The sequence below is a fragment of the Polyodon spathula genome, chromosome 6 (genome assembly GCF_017654505.1).
Source record: "Polyodon spathula isolate WHYD16114869_AA chromosome 6, ASM1765450v1, whole genome shotgun sequence".
In the NCBI taxonomy this organism is placed as follows: domain Eukaryota; kingdom Metazoa; phylum Chordata; class Actinopteri; order Acipenseriformes; family Polyodontidae; genus Polyodon; species Polyodon spathula.
The window spans coordinates 49,189,726-49,211,743 of NC_054539.1; positions in this window are offsets into that span (position 1 = coordinate 49,189,726).

Here is a 22,018-nt window from a genome sequence, read left to right on the forward strand (position 1 = left end):
TACTAGACATAATTTGTGGCAGATGATCACCATTTCCAATCATTGATGGTAAGCTTCTACAAAAGCTCAAGGAGTTATGGGCTTATCGTTCTTTATATACATCTGATCAAAATTATAGTAAAATATAATATAATAAAATATAGTGTGTGGCAGTCAACCAAAAGGGTAGGTGTATTATTACCCCATATATAAGGTATCATATTATATCAAGGGGCTGTTCCAACAATTATAAGCAGAACAGTATGCATATATTTTAGATCTGATTTACTACATTTAAAGAGTGAAAAATATGAATCTAATAAATCAGTATACTAAGTACTTTGGCTGTTTGTGGCTGTTGCAGTGAGTAAAATCACTTTTTTTTATTTTTATTTTCACTCTACACTGCTCTGCCCTGCTAAACTGCTATTGTGCAATACACACACACCTCTACCTACTGCTGTTAATTGCCCTAATCTGCTACTATTTCATCCTCTCTGCTGGTGTGAGCAGCAGTCAAAATAAGGACAGTGATAAAAGGACTTTGGATGTTTGTGGCTGTTTGTTGTTCTTGTTGTTTATATTGCCCTGTTTGTTTTTGTCAAATGTGTTTGCATCATGGTCTTCTACCCAGTGGTATACAAAATGTTTTTATCCCCTGGACGGAGTGTTTCTCGGTTTCGCAATATACAAAGCATAATAGGCATCTTGTAAAAATACCATTTTACAACTCAAATGGAAAGAAACCAACCAATTTGCCTAAATGTTAGGTCCCTGTCACATCAGGCACTGTTTTTAAATGAATTAATTGCAGATAATAATATAGACTCTCACCGAAACATGGCATAAGTCTGCCAATCTTGGTTCACTGTATCTAACTACCCCTAAAGGTATGCATTTTACGAGAAGTCATGTTCGGCTGGGAAAGGAGGTATAGCTGGTATCTGTAAGTCTTACTTCAATGCTAAGGTTTTGCCCCTGAAAGACTTTTCCACATTTGAACATCTTACAGTTAGATTTCCTGCACCATTGTTACTAACTCTGTGTACTGTCTAACGGCCACCCAAACACAATCCTTCGTTCTTTTCTGAGATAAATTGATCATTTGCTATGTTGTTTACTGATTCTACGAAATTGCTTATCTGTGATGAATTCATGATTCATATGGAATCCTCTTCCACTATGGTTGTATAATTTAATACTATTCTTAATTAATTTGGGTTCTCACAAGCAATTCAGTCTACCACACATGCTCATGGACATGTATGAGATCTTTTTATCTTTCAAGGTTTTGAACGTTCAGGTCTTTATTGAATGTTTTGCTTCTTCACCATTGTAAGCGCAGCCCCAAGTAATGTTGATGATGCAGTTGCACTTTACAATCTGTCTCTAACAAACATAATTGACCATGTCGCCCCACTTAAAACTCGAACTGTTACAAAACAACGTTCTACTCCTTGGTTTAATGATGAGCTCAGGGCTCTTAAAAAAAAAACTGGCAGAAAACTGGAGCACCAGTTTGCTCAGGTCTGTTTGTATCTTGCTGAATCTGATGCTGAAATTTTAATTAATGCGTTTGTTTCGTCCCGTTTGGACTATTGTAATGCCCTCCTAGCTGGTCTGCCCTGCAAGCTTCTCAATCGCATACAGCATGTACAGAATGCAGCAGCACGTATTCTGTCAGAAACAAAAAGATTACAGACACATTACATCAGTTCTTGCCCAGCTACATTGACTTCTAGTAAAATATAGTCATCTTCAAAATATTGTTAATGACATTTCTGGAAATAGTCATACTTACATTAATGACATGCTTATACCCTGTATCCCTGGACGCCAGTTGAGATCAGCAGGTGCTGGACTCCTGGTATATACAGTGGTTAAGCGTAGTCCTCTTGGTGGATGAGCCTTTAGTCATTATACACCCTCATTGCGGAAAACTCTCCCTTTAGAAATTCATAATGCTGATTCATTAAATACATTTAAATCTAAAATTAAAACGCATTTTTAGACAAAGGCCTATTTGTAGACTGGGATGGTCTATTCAGGTGTTTTGTGTATCAGACAGTTTACACTATTTACTATTGCTTTGTTTTTATTATGAAGTTGTTGTTTTTTTAAGTACTTATTTTAAATGTTTTAGTTTTAATGTTTTTATTTTTATATTGTATACTTGTTTTTACTGTGAAGCACTTTAGGATGACTCAGCATGAAAGGTGCTATATAAAATAAATTTGATTGATTGATTGATTATATAGTATCTAGTTAGATTGTGCATGTGTTATTATTATTATTATTATTATTATTATTATTATTATTATTATTATTATTACAGTGAGTAATCACAGCAACTTAATTTACTTTAGTTTTGAATTGTTTAGCAGGGTACAGGTAGCTGCTTCAATGACATTACAATCACAAATAAATATTTTATCTTTCTACAGCTCTGAAGACTGAAATAATAATTGGGTGTATTTTATGGTTTGTGTATTTTAAGATTGTAAGAAATGGTTCCACTGAATAAATCATTCCTACATTAAGAATGATTACCAGTGCGTAAAGTGGTAAGCTGTATTACCCAAGATATATTACCCATAATGCGTTTCAAGGTGGCAGCTAATTAGCAGCAGAAAGGCCAGGTAAAACTTGAATGTGATTAGAAGAGGCTGAAGAAAAAAAAAATAGATACACATATTTTCGTTGCTTTTGGATTATGGCCACATTTCCTTTTTTGCCACTATAACTGAAGAACATTGCTTCACAATTTAATGAATGCTTCTGCTGCAGCACCTGGCTATATAGGTGATAGTATCTAACCAGTGCTCCCCAAGTGGGTCATTACAGCGGCCATCTGAAAAGGGGCAAACTGTTCATTGACTACAATAATGCCAGCCTTTAGAAAGCTACAGCTACAAAACAGCAGGAGATTGAGGCATGCTGGCTCTGATCTTTAAAAACTGGCCAGGGGCAAAATACTGTTTCCTACCATCAGAGACTGTATAGTTAGCAATAATTCTGTAAGCAATAATTCTGCAAGTCAAAGCCAGTGTGGTAAAAGTATCTTGGCTGCCCTGACTTGCTCCCCCCCCCCCCCCCCCCCCTCCCCACCTCTCCCCCCTCTCCCCCCTCTCCCACAGTGTGCTAGCTGCTCCTGGAGAGATATCCTTGTCAACAGGAAAACACTGGTTCATGCTGCCCTTCTAATGATCCAATGCATCAATACCTCAAACAATCACAACAAGCAGATGTCCTGAGTTAATGTAGTCCTCCTTGGGATTTTACTTGTGAAACACAGGTTTTAAAAGCATTAGTCTTTTGTCCTCACATGAGATCTGCTAAAGCCTGGCAATGATTCCTTGGGCATGTGAACCCCAGTCTAATGGAATTGAATTACTTCAATGATATTAATCATCTGTACAGTAGAGAGGAGAGTATTTTATTACCACTACTAGGGGTTATTAGTACAACTACACTGTCAAACTGTATTATACTAAATAAATTCTAGATACAGTCCTCTGAACACTTTAACTTTGTGTTTAATGTAACACAACTCAATGTATTTTCTTATGTGTTGTCCAGTTTTTTTTGTTTTGTTTTTAATTTATTGTAAATACAGTTGTTTCATTTTTGTACTTAGTGAGGGGAATATAGTATAAGAAATTCAAATATTCACATTGAGGATTACAATATTGAATTGCATTGTGGATTTCTGGATTTGTTATTCTAGATTTCCCATCTGTATTTCTTAATGTTTGACCTTACATTAGAGACCATATACTGTACAATCTATTCAGTACGATTTGCTATATTCTAAAGTTTTTTTTTAAGGTCTCATGACACTGCACAGTACATCAAAGTCACCTGCATATAAAACAGTGTAGTTAAGCTGTAGTTAAGAGATAGCTGGAAAGTTAAAATAAACATTATTTTAAAATGGTCGAAAGTCAAGTCTGAGTCTAACCCTTTGGGATATTTTGTAATGCGGTACCCTTACAATATTTGTATAGGAGCAGATAGCCCGCATTTAGTACTTCAATGTTTTACTACAAAGAACTGTGTATGTATGCTGACAATAGCTTCAAGCAATATAACAAATGCTCTCTTTTTTTGTGAAAATTTTAAATTCTATTAGACAAACAGATATAACCACACAAAAAGGAACATTTGATAAAGACTTCTCATTAAAATATATTTTATTATTATTATGCTTCTTTTTGGTATTATTTAGCAGTTATTTATCATTGTACAATACTGTTTATTTGCATAGAACAGTTTCACAAAAAGAAAAAAAAAATGTTCAAAGTCTACTGTTTGAATTAATAAGTTATTGAAGTTATTGAATCATGCAATCTACAGCCTTTTTTCAACCATGTATGTCACTGTTAACTTGAAGCTACTGTCTGTGTCCAGTGAGTAATTATGGAACGACTATGAACAAGGTTCAAGTTTAGAACGTACTGAGAGCGTCAAACAAGTGGAAAGAAAGCACTGAAAACAGGAACAAGCAGAAGATACTTAATAGGCAATATTTAATTACAAGAATGTATTGTATTCTTCATAGCTCTTTATACAAAAACTCACTGTTTCACATTATAAGATGCTCCATGATTCCTCATCCGTCGTTCTAAGTAGTAAAATATATATATTTAAACAGTGTCTGATATCACTGGAAATATCAAGTTTAAGCTACTGTAAAGTAATAGTTTAGATGGCTGTTTCAAAGGGGGATGGAAAATCAAGAGGCTTTACTTACCAGCAGGATATCAACAGAGGAATTATTTAGAATTAAACGCTGTTAAATTGTATGCTTGTTCATGGGAAGGAGAGAACCTGGGTACAACTTGTGTTCCCTTTATCAAGCAAATGAGTTTCACAAACCGACCAGTGTTGGATGTAACTATTTTCAGAACTTCCTGTTAATCTTTATCCCAATCCTAATGTTAAGATTGAACTGGAAGCTTAAACTTTACCAGATGAATCTTCTATTTTCCAGCATCTTCATTGCTTTAAGGAACTGTTTCCAAAACTACAGTGTACTCCTGACAAAACTATACATGAGATCACACAATAATCTATTTTGAAGAACTGCAGTATCCTTTCAACAGAGTATATGTTCAATTCACCAAAATAATGCAACAAATTAACAGCTTAACAGAAACAACAACTCCAAAATAAGTTTTTAAAAAAAAAGTTATAGTTTTTGTTATTTATTTGCTGCTTGTTCCTGTATTCAATGATTGGTAAAATATATTAAAGGAATAGCTGCAGCATAATTAAAATTCAACCAAGCTCAAAGGGTCTCATTTACAAAAGGGCACTAAACATTATAGTGCACCATAATTGCAATTACCGTGCACATTCGTGATTTCCGTATTTACTACTGAAGTTATATTCATTATCGTGCAAAATGGTGGGCATATATGGTGCACATTGATTTTATTGTGCCACACTATGGTAATCACAATTAATATGTGATTTGTATGGAAATGCATGATGGTGTATTTAAATGAGGCATTGCGCTCTGAATAATTAGATGGGCATTATTCACAATGTATTTACTAAAGGGCTATAATATTAGTGTGCACCTTAAACTGAGTGATAATTAGTTTGTTTGCAAACCACTTTAACCATTGATAGGCACACTATTTAAACCTATTGTTCTGGGCTGAAATCTATGTGGCATCATGGAGGCATTACTTGCATGAAAGTTTTCATGTAGCACAGTGAAAATTACCTGTAAATAACAGGTTATATTAAGGGTTAATAAACATAAATGAATGTTATATTTTTTCTTAGGTTTTATATTAGCGTTCAATACATTGGTACAAATAATAGAGTGGTTAAATAAAACATTGGATCAAACAAGATATTATAATTTAAGACAATCACATTCACTTGAATTTCTAATTCCTCTGCATGCAGTTTTAGTTTGCTTTGCCTCTTCCTGTCCCCTGCTGAGTGCTGTGTCACTTGATCATTCATTATCGGTCAATGTAAGCCACCTCCACCTTTCACAATAAGCCACTGACCAAAAGATAAGCTTGGACTGCTGGGGCTTTTTATATCCCGGTGGTCACGGGTAAGTCTCGGACATTATCGTGCACATTAAATTATTTCTATATATAGTGTGCACGCTATGGTATATAAATTAGCCAAATAGTGTGCACATAAATGAATGCATTCTCTGTTAATAAATGGGAGAGTACATTTAGATTTATGGTACACATTAGGCTCACTACTTAATGGGCACGTTACAACTACATTTAGTGCCCTTTCCTAAACAAGGCCCAAATAGTTACCATATTAATATACCTTGCAGTACTACAATCAAAAATTGAATCTTGATAGGTAGGGGAAATTTAGCTCTGATGGGAGGTGAAATACACTCTTTTATATACTCTTAAAAAGGCTATATAGATAGATAACATCATAAGCATAAAAATGAAACTATACAAAATGAAAGCGAACCGGTGAATTAAAGTCATGATGCCCTGAATGCAGTATATATACTGTTCAATATGATAAATACATTTATTCCTATATTGCCTTTTCTTCAGTTGCACTTTTAGTTGTAGAAAACAGTCACATCAACTAAAATATTGGTATTTAGCTAATCTACTGACTGTAAATAATAAAAAGCATAAAGTAGGACCATTTTAATATATTTGTTTAATAGAGGCATATGTTTTTACATTAACACTTTTTTTCCCTAACTATGGCAGATTTGTCCTTTTGACAAAATGCAGATCCTTGTTTGTTTTGTTTTTTTTCTATCTACCAACACCTGCATAAGGGACTTAAAAGCCTTTTTAATATATCAGTGATGTGAAATATATGAGTAAAAGAGGCACGATTTATTCCCTTTTTAGCAACTAAGTACAAGCCTGATATTTCCAGTAGTTTGCCTCTGTGACATTAAAAAAAAAATGTTAACAACACTTTGCAAAAGATATAACTCAATATTCCTCTCCATAAAGTACATGTTTCAAAGTCTGACAAAAACTGTCATGTGCAATGTTAAATTCTGCCTCTGTCCATCAACAAGCAAAGCTGACCTATCTCCCTATTAGTAATGCATGTGACGAGCAATAAATCTATGTATCACCAATATAAACAAGCCTTTGTTTTCCAACTTCCTACAAGACCTGTACCCAAACATGCCTTAGTAGGGTTGTGAAACTGTATGAAACCATGGGTTTCGTCTTGACCTTGTCTGTCAATGTTAATCTATAGTCAGCCGAGTAAGGCATGTCCTTATTAGAATACAATATTTCTCCTCCACACCCTTTTAATAGAAAGTGTGCCCCTGCCTGTCCACAGCTTGATCAAGAAACCAAACTGAAAGCAAAGCAGAGAAGGAGACCTGGCATAATGAGGGATACTTAAAATGCAGATAGCATCATTAAACTATGCCGCACAATACTGATAAGTGGTTTATATATATATATACAGTGCCTATAGAAATTCTATACTTCCTTTCAAAATGTTCACCTTTTGTTGCCTTATAGCCTGGAATTAAAATGCATTAAAATAGCTTTTTTTTTTTTTTCTCATGTATCTACACATCCTACCCCGCAATTTCCAAATGAAAAAAATATTCTACAAATTTGCAGAAAAATAATTAAAAATAAAAACTAAAATAGCTTGGTTGAATAAGAGTCCACCCCCCTTTGTAATAGCAATCCTAAATTAGATCAAGTGTAACCAGTCGCCTTCAAAATCACACACCAAGTTAAGTGGCCTCCACCTGTGTTCATTTGTAATGATTCACATGATGTCAGGATAAATTCAGCAGTTCCTGTAGGTTCCCTCTGCTGGGTAGTGCATTTCAAAGCAAACACTCAACCTTGAACACCGAGGTGCTTTCAAAAGAACTCCAGGACAAAGTTGTTGAAAGACACAGATCAGGAGATGGGTATAAAAAAATATCAAAGGCCTTGTATATCCCTTGGAGTACGGTCAAGACTATTATTAAGAAGTCCAAGGTATATGGCACCACCAAGACCCTGCCAAGATCAGGCCATCCCTCCAAACTGGATGATCGAGCAAGAAGGAGACTGATCACAGAGGCTACCAAGAGAGAGGTCAATGGCAACTTTCCAAGAGCTACAGGCTTTTATGGCCAAAACTGGTCAAAGTGTGCATGTGAAAACAATATCCCAAGCACTCTATATATCTGGCCTGTATGGTAGGGTGGCAAGAAGAAAGCCATTACTCAAGAAAGCCCACCTTGAATCCCATTTGAAGTATGCAAAAAAACACTCAGGAGATTCTGTAGCCATGTGGCAAAAAAGTTTTCTGGTCTGACGAAACTAAAACTAAGAACTTTTTGTTCCTAAATACAAAGCGTTATGTTTGACGCAAACCCAACACAGCGCATCACCCAAAGAACACCATCCCTACTGTGAAGCATAGTGGTGACAGCATCATGTTATGGGGATGTTTCTCATTGACAGGGACTGGGGCACTTGTCAGGATAGAAGGGAAAATGAATGGAGCATAGTACAGAGACGTCCTTGAGGAAAACCTGCTGCCCTCTGCAAGAAAGCTGAAACTGGGATGGAAGTTCACCTTTCAACATGACAATGACCCAAAGCACACAACCAAAGTTACACTGAAGTGGCTAAGGAACAAAAAGATAAATGTCCTTGAGTGGCCTAGTCAGAGCCCCGACCTAAATCCAATCCAAAATTTGTGGCATGACTTGAAGATTGCTGCCATCAACGCTCCCCAAGGAACTTGACAGAGCTTGAACAGTTTTGTAAAGAAGAATGGTCAAATATTGCCAAATCTAGGTGTGCAAAGTTGGTAGAGACCTATCCCAACAGACTCACAGCTGTAATTGCTGCCAAAGGTGCTTCCACCAAGTATTAACTCAGGGAGGTGGAGACTTATCCAATTATGATCTTTCAGTTTTGTATTTTTAATATATAATTTTTTTCTCAAAACTTTTTTCCCCTTAACAGTGTGGAGTATGGTGTGTAGATAAGTGGGAAATCATCCTCATTTAAATGCATGAAACTGAGGCACTGACACACAAAATGTGAACAAAGTTCAAGGGGATGTAGACTTTCTTCTTCTGTGACATATATAGATATATGTATATATATATATATATATATATATATATATATATATATATATATATATATATATATATATATATATTAGCTCAAAGAGCCAGCTGCCCAACGTTTCGATATGTTGTACATATCTTTCTCAAGGGAGCCTGTGTTTGAATCAAAACATTGGAGGTATTTATAGGTGTTTGACGGCATGACAACTACTTGTTATTGTTTATATTCAAATCCATGATTTATTCTTACATGATGTAATGGTGTTCTATATGTGACATCATTTTTACTTATATCTTTAAATCTATATTAATTCTAATTAACATTATATTATGTATAATATTTATATTATCATGCAATGCTGGCTCTGAGGATCAGCCTTGATATGGTCTCCCCAGCGCATCAGCATGCACAACTTTTGAATTAAATTTTGTCTATTTAATTATTTTTAACTTTTATATATTTATTGGAATTAATTAGTTCATTCTTTTCTGTTGAGTCACGCTGGTATAATTGTGTTCAGTCTATTTATCCATTTACTTTATAAAACTACGTTGATCATGTTCAGCACCTCTGCTGTTGGTATTGATTTATCTAGTCTATTATCTAGTGCTTTTTGAGAAGCTTCTAAAGTTTCTTTACGAGGGACACTTAGATACAAGGATTTTACATCCTTGCAAAATAAAATTGTATTCTCTGGAAGGTTAGGTGTCAATGGGGCAAATAAGTTTCACATTTTTCTGACTATTTTGGTAGTACTTTCGGATTGTGTGTGTGTTTCCATGTAGGTTTCTTTTAGCGTGTAAAATTCTTGTTCCAAATGCTAATAACCTAATTAATATTCAAATACGGGAGGGTATATTTAAATATTTGTGTTCCAATTTGACCTGGCACAACTGATATCGCACAGCTTTCCTAAACTGGGTTTCCACAACGTTTTGAGTTTGTCTTAAAACACCGAATCCGAATAAATACCTGAATCCAAATTTCACATGGACTGTGGACTTTCTGCAACAACGTTGCCTTGCAGCAAGCTAGTTAAACTCGTCTTTTTTAACACATTCGTGGAACCAACAGTTTTTTTTTTTCTTTTTCATGTTTTCATTCTTCTAAAACAAATCTTCCTCAATGAATTAGGTTTAAGAGATTTTACTTCAAAGTATTTGGACGCTCAAGCCTGGTGGTGTCGATAGCCCACCACTATAATAAAGCCACTGGCAACGAATTCCTAGCTAAGCTAATTTAACACATAGGGGTAAACAAACGTGACTTTTCTGTCCTCGGTAGGTACCCATGATAGATACTACTGCAGGCTTGTATACAATGTATTGCATCTTATAACTAAGGGATAGAAAAGTCTAAGCTTAAAGCAATCGGATATCCGATAACCAAACACGAAGACAACAAAAGTGTAAAAGGATGAACAAAAATATCTGAGCTTAGCAAAGAGCTCCATTATTTATGTATTCACTTATGTACTGCAAAGAGCTGCATTTTTCTTATTTGTAGTAGCTTAAGTGTTTTGTTTGTTTGTTTGTTTGTTTGTTTTTTATAGCATTGCTTATAAAATAACCAAACTATAAACCACTAGCTTTTTATATCATTTTATGAGTCAAATGGCAATAATTTGAAATGTTAAAACATGGTGTCACATAAAAAAAAATAATACTGAATGAAGAGGCATCTAAAACCCTCCTATTGTATGCTTATGCTTTCCTATTTGGACAAAGAACCTCTCAGATAATAAAGGATTTCTTGGTGGTGTGGTCTTCACTTATAGTAGAAAGTTGCGCAAGCTTACATCACAAATGGGATTTTGAGTGCTGAAGCCTCTTAAGCATAATGTACGACTTCCAGACAAAAAAACAAAAAAAAAGTTTTTACCCACCCCTTAAAGTCGTGCGATGTTTTAGATGTTGTGTAGGAAGTGCGAGGTATGTGCAGCAAGGAAACCTAGCCAATGTAACATGCTGACACAGTAACTTATTTTCATCATATTACAGTAGCTGAATGCTTTATCTGCAAAAAAGAAAGTTCACGAATGTTGTAAGAAATCCATCCTGGATTATAACACCATGGGTTACAATCTTTAATCATATAACCAAGTTATTTATTTAAAGGTAATGAAATGGCCTATTGGATACTGATATACTATTATGTGTTGTCGATCTATTCATTCTTTGCTTGCTGCTGCTTCATGGTACCAAATTTATAACATTTAGCAAATACAAATATGAAACTAGTTACCAGTTAATAAAATGGTTGCAGTTTAGAAATAGATTCTCAAGCAATGAGTTTTCCAAGACAAAGTCAGTGTCCCTGAAAGACAGAATAAAACAAACCTGTATGTGTTTTTCCACCCTTTAACAGACCACTTCCCAAATATCTGAGCTCCCTACAACTCAACTTGGCCACAGACTAGCAAGCAGAAAGAGCAATGATCATATTTAATCACTTTCTAATGCTGAAATCCCAAGCATCAGCATAAGATTACTGATATACAGCACACCACAGTACAGAAATAAAGTAATTAATAAACCATTTATAAAAAATAAAAAAAAATGGAAACTTATTTTAATTAGATGTGACTGTCATTCACTTTGATGACTGTCCGATTTACTACAGTATAACGATGGTCGAAATATTCCCAATTTTTTGTCTGAAAGGTCAAAAGTTCAATATACCTCCTATAACAACCTGGGATGTATTTGCAGTGCCAGGTTTAACCATCGCACTGCTTTGTTTGCCAGCTTGAACCCTGTCCTGGAGAATTCAACCTCTTGTGGAACTGAAAGTAATTCAGTTCAGTGCATGTATTGCCCAAGGCCTCCTTGTGAACAAAGACTGCACACTGTGCCAAATTGTGCTGTTGTTTGGGGGTGTACACCACAAGTCACAGGGGATGGTGACGACACCACCAGATATCAATTGGGAATTCAAATCACTACAGTGTCAGAATTTTCTTTCTCGCTTAAAAAATAAAATTATATATATATATATATATATATATATAATATATATATATAATATATATATATATATATATATAAAAGTTTTTTTAGATTAAAGGTTAACCATTCATTTACCTGCAGTGTTTTATTTTTAAAACAGTAAGATAAACTAATCACTTATTAGTAGGACTATCTTTACTCACTAAAGCCTTTGAGATTCACACATAAACTGTAGGTGTAAGCATGTTAACAGCAATGTGTATGCTACTACATTATTTATGTGTCATTGTGACAACCCTGAACAACAAAACAGCTAAATTGTAATTTTATTAAAAAAAAAAAAAAAAAAAAAAAAAAAAAAAAAAAAAACAACATGATTATACATGAGCATTATTGTGACAAAAAAAAAAAAAAAAAAACTTGAGTCAGATCATATAAACTAATACCATTAATAGTGACAAAATAAAGGTAGTCTTTCAGACAATTAAAGATGTTTTTACAGCTGGTGGTGGCAGTTTGAACCCTAAAATTAAAGTACTGGTATGTTCTATTATTATTTGAAACTTGTCTTAGTCAACTTTCATTGGGAGAAGAAACCTATATGTTTTAAACTTTATTTTACAAGTCCTACTGTTCCCCAACATGCACACATATCTAACTAAGGGATTTTAATATCTGTCTCCTATATTTAATATGAGGATGAATGTAGAAACCTTCTTCATTCTTATGCAACAACAACCACCAAGGTAAAATGTAGAATTTTTGAAATGTACTCAGTGCTGTACAGTACAGTACAGTATGTCAAACACTTTTGTGTTAAAAATCAAGCTCTTCATATAAAATTATAATCTATATTTAACTAATTCGTTCAATCTGGTAATTCTATTACATCTGACAACAATGCTGATGTTAAATGAACCGATGCCCTCTTTTGGTTGCTACGCATCATTGCATCAAAACTAATTTTCTTTTTACAGACCTAAAATGTGTAGAAACAATTGACACTATTTATGAAAACGATGGAAAAAAAAAAAGTCAAAAGTGACTTACTGTCAGAAATGCTTACGATTATTTACAATTGTTTGCTCTGATTACAGAATATGAAGGAGCTGATATAAAACAATGAGCTAACAGTTGATATCAGGTACTTTTGCAATCAGTTGTTTTTAAAAGAAAATGCTGTTCAGTTGATAAGTAATAATGCAAGAAATTAAGAGCTAAACACTAATATAAATTTGATTAGAATATGCAAGAAAATCAAGAAAAGTGTATTCTTCCTTGTGCAATCTATTTTATATTCTTCTATTAAGGGGGTGTTTCCAGAAGCTTTTTGTTAACTATTCTACTGTTCTTGTCCACTGAAAGATAGATAAAGCATAAACTTAAAAAGAATATATCTTGTTGATTCAAGCCCTTTATTGGAAGCATCCACTTCACTTTAAGGGATTTTTCAACCCCAAGTCAACCTTATCATTTAAATTGATTAAAATAAATAAATAAATAAATGTTTCCCTAAAAATAATGATTGGGCCCCAAATTTTCTAGTATTGTTTGTTATTAAAAATCTAAAAGAATATACCATTTTCATACAAACTATATGTTTATGTGTTTTTTGCTGTCTTTGTTGCCATTAAGAATATATACAATTGCACTGCACTGTAATACTATTAATAAAACACTAATGTGCCACTCTCCTGTTTTCCACAGAGGGTTTTATTACACATGTCTAGGGCAACATTTATCGTAAAACATTAGAATCGGTTGTAGAACGCTGTTTGATACCTTAACTCACTTATCACCAACAGACTGCTGCTATTATTTTAAATAAAGGTTGATGTTAGGTGCATATAATGTGACACACAGGTATGTTTTGTAATGCTCTGTTTATTTAAAAAATAATAATAATCTTTGTCCTGCATATCACCCAATATTTCTTCATATAGTTTTATAAAAAGTGAACCTCAGCACTAAACAGCTTTATGCTTCTTTGCTAAACAAAAAGAGACAGATTTTTTTTTTTTTATTTCATTCTACATTTTTTTAATAAAAAGTCATTGACCAGGTATTGATTGTGCAGCCCACAGGCAAGGACTGATAACCTTCCCTGTCTGGATCGTTATGTCCTGAACTGTTGGGTTCATTTTCTCATATTTGCTCAATATCCTACTGCAGAGTGTAACATGCATCAGCTTTAATCTAAACATTTCATTGAGCATGTATTTAACACTTTGTTATGTGATGTGTTCGATGTAACCATACTCTTAAAAAATGTTTTTGCATTTGTGTATTCTTTTTTCTCTGCTGTGTTTTTATAAATATGTAAATTAAAAGAAAAGAAAAAAAAAACAATGGGCAATTAGACAATGTGACCTACAGCACAGAAAGTGATATGAGTAAGCAGTCTTTTTTTTTTAATTACAGCATTGAATTAAAAAAAAAAAAAAAAATCATTATAAAAAAACTAATAAAAGATTGTCAGCACATGTACATGAAATACATTTTAAGTTTATCATTCTTTTAAAATATAGTAAATATACTGTTTGTGAGATCTAAAAATATGCTATGGTTTGGGGAATGCTTTTTTTTTTTTTTTTTTTTTTTTTTTTTTTTTGCATATACACTAGAAAAAAAACTAGTTTTTAAAAATGTATTTTTTTATATGTTGAACCAAACTGCATATTGCAAGCTGTGTCTCTCTGTCTCAAGCCTTATTTATTCTTGATGATATATATTTTAATGTGGGCTTCTATAAAAAAAAAAAAAAAAAAAATTGCAATAAAGGTTTAGATAAAGATCAATACTGAATGTATTACTTGGCACTAGAGAGACTGAGTTTATTAAGAAAAGAATTGATCCATTAAGTTAAACCCAATTCTTTGCCAAAAATGGTCAAAATCCACAATTGTATGAGTTGGTTAGCAATAGACATGCAATATTTTACAGCAGTACACCAAGAAATAATACAATTACATGTATTGCAAAAAAATAACAAGGAGCTATTTAGTTAATAAAGATTTCTGTTAATAAAATTTTTATATTGAATTGTCAACACTGGCTATTTAGACTACAGCTATATACAGCAAATGAAGACTTGCAATATATTCAGGTCAAACCCCATGTCATAAGAATCTTCCTATTATCAACAAGCATACTTTATTTCCAAATGGTTTATCAAAAATGCAACTTACCCTTTTTACAGGATGGGCCTAGTTAAGCATTTCCAAACAAAGCGTTAATCTGAAAGTACAGAAGAGGTACTGACTTTGAAAAGTGGTTTTAGTGAGCAAATCCTCCAGTAACCCAAGCAGATCTTGAGATCTTGTATACAAATTGAAAGGGGCTGACAGACAGTGGTCTTCATTGTGAGTAACTGTAGTCTTCTTTGTCAGAAGGGGGTTTACAGTAATATGGAAAAATTACCTGTACCTTCAAAATTATTATTATTATTATTATTATTATTATTATTATTATTATTATTATTATTATTATTATTTGCTTGAGAAAGACGATGGAACAAAGACAATAGCAAAACGTTAAAATCAAATAAGATGGTTTTAAAAATGGAGTACTTGCAGTAACCATTGAGATTGAGTGGAAACATCAGAAAAAGATAAGCAGATAGTGAAAAGAAACTTTAAGTAGTTTTAAGCTACATACTCCTGTATAGTTTGTCAATTTGGATTTCAGCTCCTCGCACAACAGTGTCTGGGCAAATGTTTTTTTATAGGTAATGTACCTGATGAAAACTCTGGTCTACTTAGGTCATTTGAGGATAAAAATTATATCGTCTCACTTTCCTAAAATCATACTATTAAAAGCAGTATATTATAATGTCTAACAAAAAAGACATCAGACGACAAGGTTCACAATATTTCATACATTCAGGTGACAACAGCACAAGCAGGTACAGTATCATTAGGACCTTTACACATTGATGTACGTATTTAAACTAAGAAAGAGAACCAACTGAGAAATTTTACACATTCAAATAAAATCACATCCACATAACTAATAAAATCATTGTACATGTACACCTCTTAAAGCTGGTATAAATGAATGAGAAGCTATCTCATTACTTCGCTCTATGTAAGGTACATTGTGACTCTAAGGTATGTAACAGTATGAGTTGTATATGGATTAAGTTACTGTAAAACATAAAACCAAGTTTTTTCATGATTTTAATAGAATAGCGTCATCACTTCTTGTGTGGACGATTGCTAGTGAAAAGCTTGTCAATTGTGCTCCAGGCCCCTTAAACATATATAGAATTCTCGTTGCTTGACATGTACGGAGTTCCTATAAAAGGATATTTCCATGGTATAAATGAAAAGTAACAAAGGTGTGTGATTGTTTGCATAGTACCCTATATATATATATAATATATATTATATATATATATATTATATATATATATATATATATATATATATATATCATCTATCTGTGCCAGAAAGGACCAATTAAGAAAATACTTTAAATAACATAACAAAAACATAGCCCTTTTCTTTAATGTGTTGATATTGTCAACATAAAACAACATCCATGTACTTTTATGTGAACTGTAACGTGGAAATATCACAGGCCATTTAATAGTTGAAAATAAATTACCAGCAACTGTATGGGTTCAGCACTGGAAGAGTGCTCTTATATGCTTCGTCAGAAATTATAGACTATGAGGGTTTTGATGTGATGAAAACAGGTAGATCAAGAAGAAATGAAAAGACAAATCAATAGTGCCTAAACCAGGCACTGTGTATAACCTTCTGGACTGACTGGAATGAAATCAACAATGAAACTTGATTTTCTGTAGCTTATGCTTCTAAATATATGGAGAGAAGGATATCTTGTTCAGCTCAAAAAAAAGAAAACAAAAAACATACTTTTCCAGTAAAAGACACTGGACAGGAAAGCTGGTTAAAAATGTCACCAAGATACAGGGTTTACATAAACAATATAGCATAGCGGTTCTGTTGCCTTTCATGCTGTAGTCTATTCACTTTTCTGCATCTCACAATAAGGGGTCACATGCAATTCTCCACTGAGCCCATTTCTCTAAAATCTGCTAGTCGACCATTATCTGAAAACTGGATTTGTCAGAGACTACAGTAAACAAGTCCATAGTCAATTTCTTAAAAGTTAAAAAAGTAACATATTGTAAAAAGCTACTGCAATAAAAAAAAAAAGTTTCACGACTACACTTTATTCTGATGTCTAATGCATTGACTTTCTGTTGGCACCCATTTTCATTCAAGTTAGGCTCAGAACCTTGGGTTTGTATACTGATATTCCACATGTGGACAAAGAAGTACTAAACCACTTCAAAGAGCTGAGCTAAGATTATTTAGATTTTGGAAGTAAAAACAAGCTTCAAGACCTGCAGCCCTGGATAACTGTATTGGCAACCATTCAAATGTAAATTTGCATTGTGATAAAGGCTAGGAGTAGCTCCCAGTCTATTCAGCAACTGTCTTTACTCATGTTCTTCAACACAAAACTAGGAACATATGTAAAGTCTAGGCCCTGAGAAGGATAGAGTTCAAGCCCCACAATATTACATCCATTTTCCCAAAACACATTCCACATATGCATGATATATTAAAGTATAATAACTGTTTTTTGATTCAAGTATCATGTAAAATGCATAATTTTATATATATGTATATATATATATATATATATATATCTATATATATATAATATATATATATATGACATGTAGCGATGCCAAGAAGGACACAAAACAGAATTGCTTAAACTAAACACTTGGTTTATTCTCACACAAATAAATCAAACAAAATAACCAGTTTAAACAATCTAGATTATTGTAATAGTTCTTTCTTCTCCAGGTTAACCCCAAGGTCCTGCTCATAGTCCCTTTTATAGGGGAGCTGGAGGGAGGCAGTGTCCGCCCCAGCCAATCCACACATGGCTGGAAATACCCTGCCTGACAGTTGGTGAGAGAAAGTACAGGCAGATGGCGATGGGAAAAACCCTAGCCCAGAGGTCCTGGAAAGTCCCTGCCTGGCAGCTGTGGAGAAACTCCCCAGCCCAGGTATCCTGGAAGGTCCCTGCTAGGAGAAGTGGGCAGCACCCACTGTTACACAAACCCCGTCCCCGTCCCTGTCCTCGTCGTCCCGAGAGGTTCCTCAATCTAGGAAACGGCGGGGTCTGGTTCTCACCCTTTATGGCCTTGATGTAACAGCTCCTTGCAGGTTAGCTGTCGGACTGGGAGAGTCTGCTGGTGGGGTGGCTCCGGCAGGCAGGCAGCAGGATTGACCAGCATGTGCGTCCATGGTCCCCTGCACATCGCTGGCCAGTCCATGGTAGGGAGAGAGCAGTTCGCGATGGAGCACCACCCTCCGGCCACCGCAGAGAATCTGGACCAGGTAGATTACCTCTCCCAGAAGCTCCAACATCCAGCCGTCGTTATATTGCCCCTTGCTATACTACGGATTTGAATATATCGCAGTCCTGGAGTTGACTTCTGATTTTTGCCATCTAACTGCATATGCCTTAGCTGTAATATACATAGGCACTTAGAATTACTGTTCATTTTCTTTCGTACTGCACATCACAAACAACAATATACAAAATGATTGAAAACAAAGCATTAATATCGTCAAGTTATCATATACACACGTGTTACACAATAACACAAAGCAAATTAAATATCTACTTGCTGAAGCAGTTTTTATCTTAGCCAACACTGTGTTCACATGTGGCAGCAATGCACTAGCAAACGTCACAAGGCAGTGATGTCAGCTCCCTAGCAACAAGCCTCTATGTTGGGAATGGATTATTTCAAAGCAGTGGGTTTGTGCATATGAGAAAGGAAAGGAAGACTGAAGTTGATGTGAAGCAGTTAACATCCGCTGTACGAATTAAAACTGTGTGCTGATTTTTATACGAAAAATTAGAAAAAGCAGGTTGCGTAGAGGATTTATACTGGACCCTGACGCCAATAATACAACAAGGGAGTGGTTGTACAGTATTTGTTATTAGCCTCTTTGTTTTTCTAACGGCTCGATATATAGTCCCTCAATATATGTCCCTGGATATATAGCGGATTTACATTGGACCCCGACACCCACGATATATCGAGTGGGTGGTGTGTGTGTATATATATATGATTAAAATGTGATTAAAAATGTCTTAACTCCTGTTATTGTCTTTCAGATTAGAATATAATATAAAACAAATCAAAACAATACTGACTTTGTTCTTGAGCTGAAAGGCAATTTCTGTTCTAGGTTAATAAAAACTTTGTTTTCTAAATATTTTGCTCAAACATTTTTTGGTATTATTATTTTCCTTTTGGGGGGCTGTTTAGGCTTACGCCTCACAATGGTTGGGTTTTTGTCTGTCATACTGCTAAAAGGTCACGAAGCAATGGAGCAGCTGAGAGTAGACAACTGTTTCTTTTGTTTCTATAAAACTCAAAATAAATCTAACACAGAACATAACTCGATTTATAAACTGAATAAGCACAATTGCACAGCAACGTCGAAATCAGAAAATACTGTTCGGGTCACAGTTAACCCTCAACACCTTTACTCTAGCGCATAAAAGGACAATCCTCCAGTGAGAGGTTAGATTGTATTGTGTACAGAAGATCTTGACTCAAAACTGTGCAGATCTAAAACTGAAATTTAAGACTGCTGATATAGATCTTTTTCTGATCCTTTGCCAACTTGATCAAGCCAGGTTCTTTCTGCTATTTACCCTCAAAGGTATCCCTTTGGAAGTAAAGCAACCCAGGGTATTGGTAATCCTCAAGTCAATTATATCCTACTGGGTTCAGGTCCCTTTAGGGAGGGACGATACCCCTGTAATTCAATCAACTTATCTTAAAGATAATGGGATTCATCCATATCTAAGAGGTACTGTCATCCTTGTTAAGAAAAAAAAAATGACAATGTAAAGCGAGCTATATGCTTATGCTTTGGTAAAGCATACAGTAGGTCATCCTCCCTTTCATGTTTATGGTATATCTTGCTCTACTTAACAAAAAAATTCACCTTGTAATGTGCAGCACTACCCTGGCCTATTGCCGGATCTCAGGCTTGTCCCTAAGGGATGTTGACCAAAGTCTCTTGGCAAAGCAACCCCAAGCTAAACTATAATACATTGTGTTAAGGTGCTTTGAAAAATGACCCTGATACCTTTAGAGATCTGCCAAAATTGTGTAGACCCGGTGTGGCCAAGTTGTTATAGCCGCAGGAACAGATCCTACTTGCAAGGACCACGTGATCATTTTTGGCAGAACAAATAAAAACATTTATATGTCTGAGCCCATAGCTTGTGAGGCCTTGCATTTATAATGTAGGTTTACTACACCAAAATTCACATGGCCATGGAATGCTGCAATCCTCAATGTGTGAAAACAAAAGATGTTTCTTTATTTTTTTTTAACATTAATTAGCCTATTGCTGTGCAGCTCCTCACCCGTTTTTACCATAATTATTAACTTTTACATAACCAAGATGTCCCAATGAGATTTAAAATGTCTTTTGTATGGGAGGCCTGCTCAAGACAGATACAAAAGATACAAAATATATTTTAAAATACATGCATGCTGTAGTTAAGCACCATGAAAAACATTCATCCTCAGATGAAAGCAAATGCACAATCCATATACAGCCTAGTACTAAATTATCTGAAGTAAAAAAAAAAAGAAAAAAAAAAGATTGCTAAATCATGAGCAGGGATCTTAGTTTTCTGCAATAAAAAAATCAGGCTAAAAATGATTTCCTCTGCCACATTATAAAACGCAGAAACAGTACTATTGGGTAACAGTTAACACAGAAAGGATTTATTGTTGGTCTTGTTACACTTGTTGTGTCTTTTAATGTTATATTTTTCTTTCTAACTTTAATTATTCTTGAACTTTAACCTTGTATTACAGTGTAAGACGTTTAAGTCGCTTTGGATAAATGCATCTCCTAAATAAATAAATAAAATAACAATGGTTACACTTTCAATTTATAAGCAAATTACAAGCTTACCGGCGCCCGCTCAATCTGGCCCACTGATTTGTCTCATCACTTAATTTAAGTTAGCAGAACAAGAGAAACTAGTTTCCAGTTGGTGTACGTATATATACAGTAGATGCCGCTTATTAACAACCTCTCGGTTCCCATCAAAAAGTTATCATTAACCGAAAGTTGCCAATAAGCGAAAAGCCCATTTTTAAGTCTATTTATATGGAGCAAAGAAATAGTAGTTGTACAAATATTGCACTGAAATACATGTGTTTTAAATGTTAAAGTGTTAAAAAATGAACATGAGAAACACAAAATACCCAAACATCAAACTGTTTACTTCATGCCTATGTATAGGCTTAAACAGTACGACACAGCGATGTAGTACAATCGCCCTTACAATGAGTAACGCAAACATAAAAAATATGTGTTGTACTTATAATCAGTTCTAAAGAACACAGTTTTAAAATAAGAAACTGTCCAACGTTGTCTGCATTTTACAATATACCACCTCCTGCTGTAAATCCATCTCAATTTTGCGTGCAGCTTCGTAGTCAGTTTCAAAGCCATCTGCCTCAGTCCGCCAGAAATCCGCAGTTGCAAAGTTAGTGTGTTATAAAAGCTTCATGAAGTGTATAAATCATGCAAGTGCGCTCTGTAGCCCTGGCAACTAGTAATAAAGTTGTCAATAAGCAGCGTGCAGTTGATATCAGAATTCCATTAACATTAAAATCTACGGGACGGGATTGGTTCCTGGGAAAATGTTGTTAATAACCGAAAGCCCGAAAGTAGTCCTAACGATTATTGGACGTAGATGAGGTCGCAGCTAATTTACTCCACTTCTTCTATTAAACAAGGCTGAAGAATATATATATATATCTATATTAATATAATATATATATTATATATATATTATATATATATATATATTAGAAGTCAGCCTTAGGTTTTAATCCACTTCGGGAGTGAAGCCCGAACAAAGCTTGTTCCGCAGGGCGTAGGTTCAACAAGTTGCTCTGGAGTGTTTTCTAAT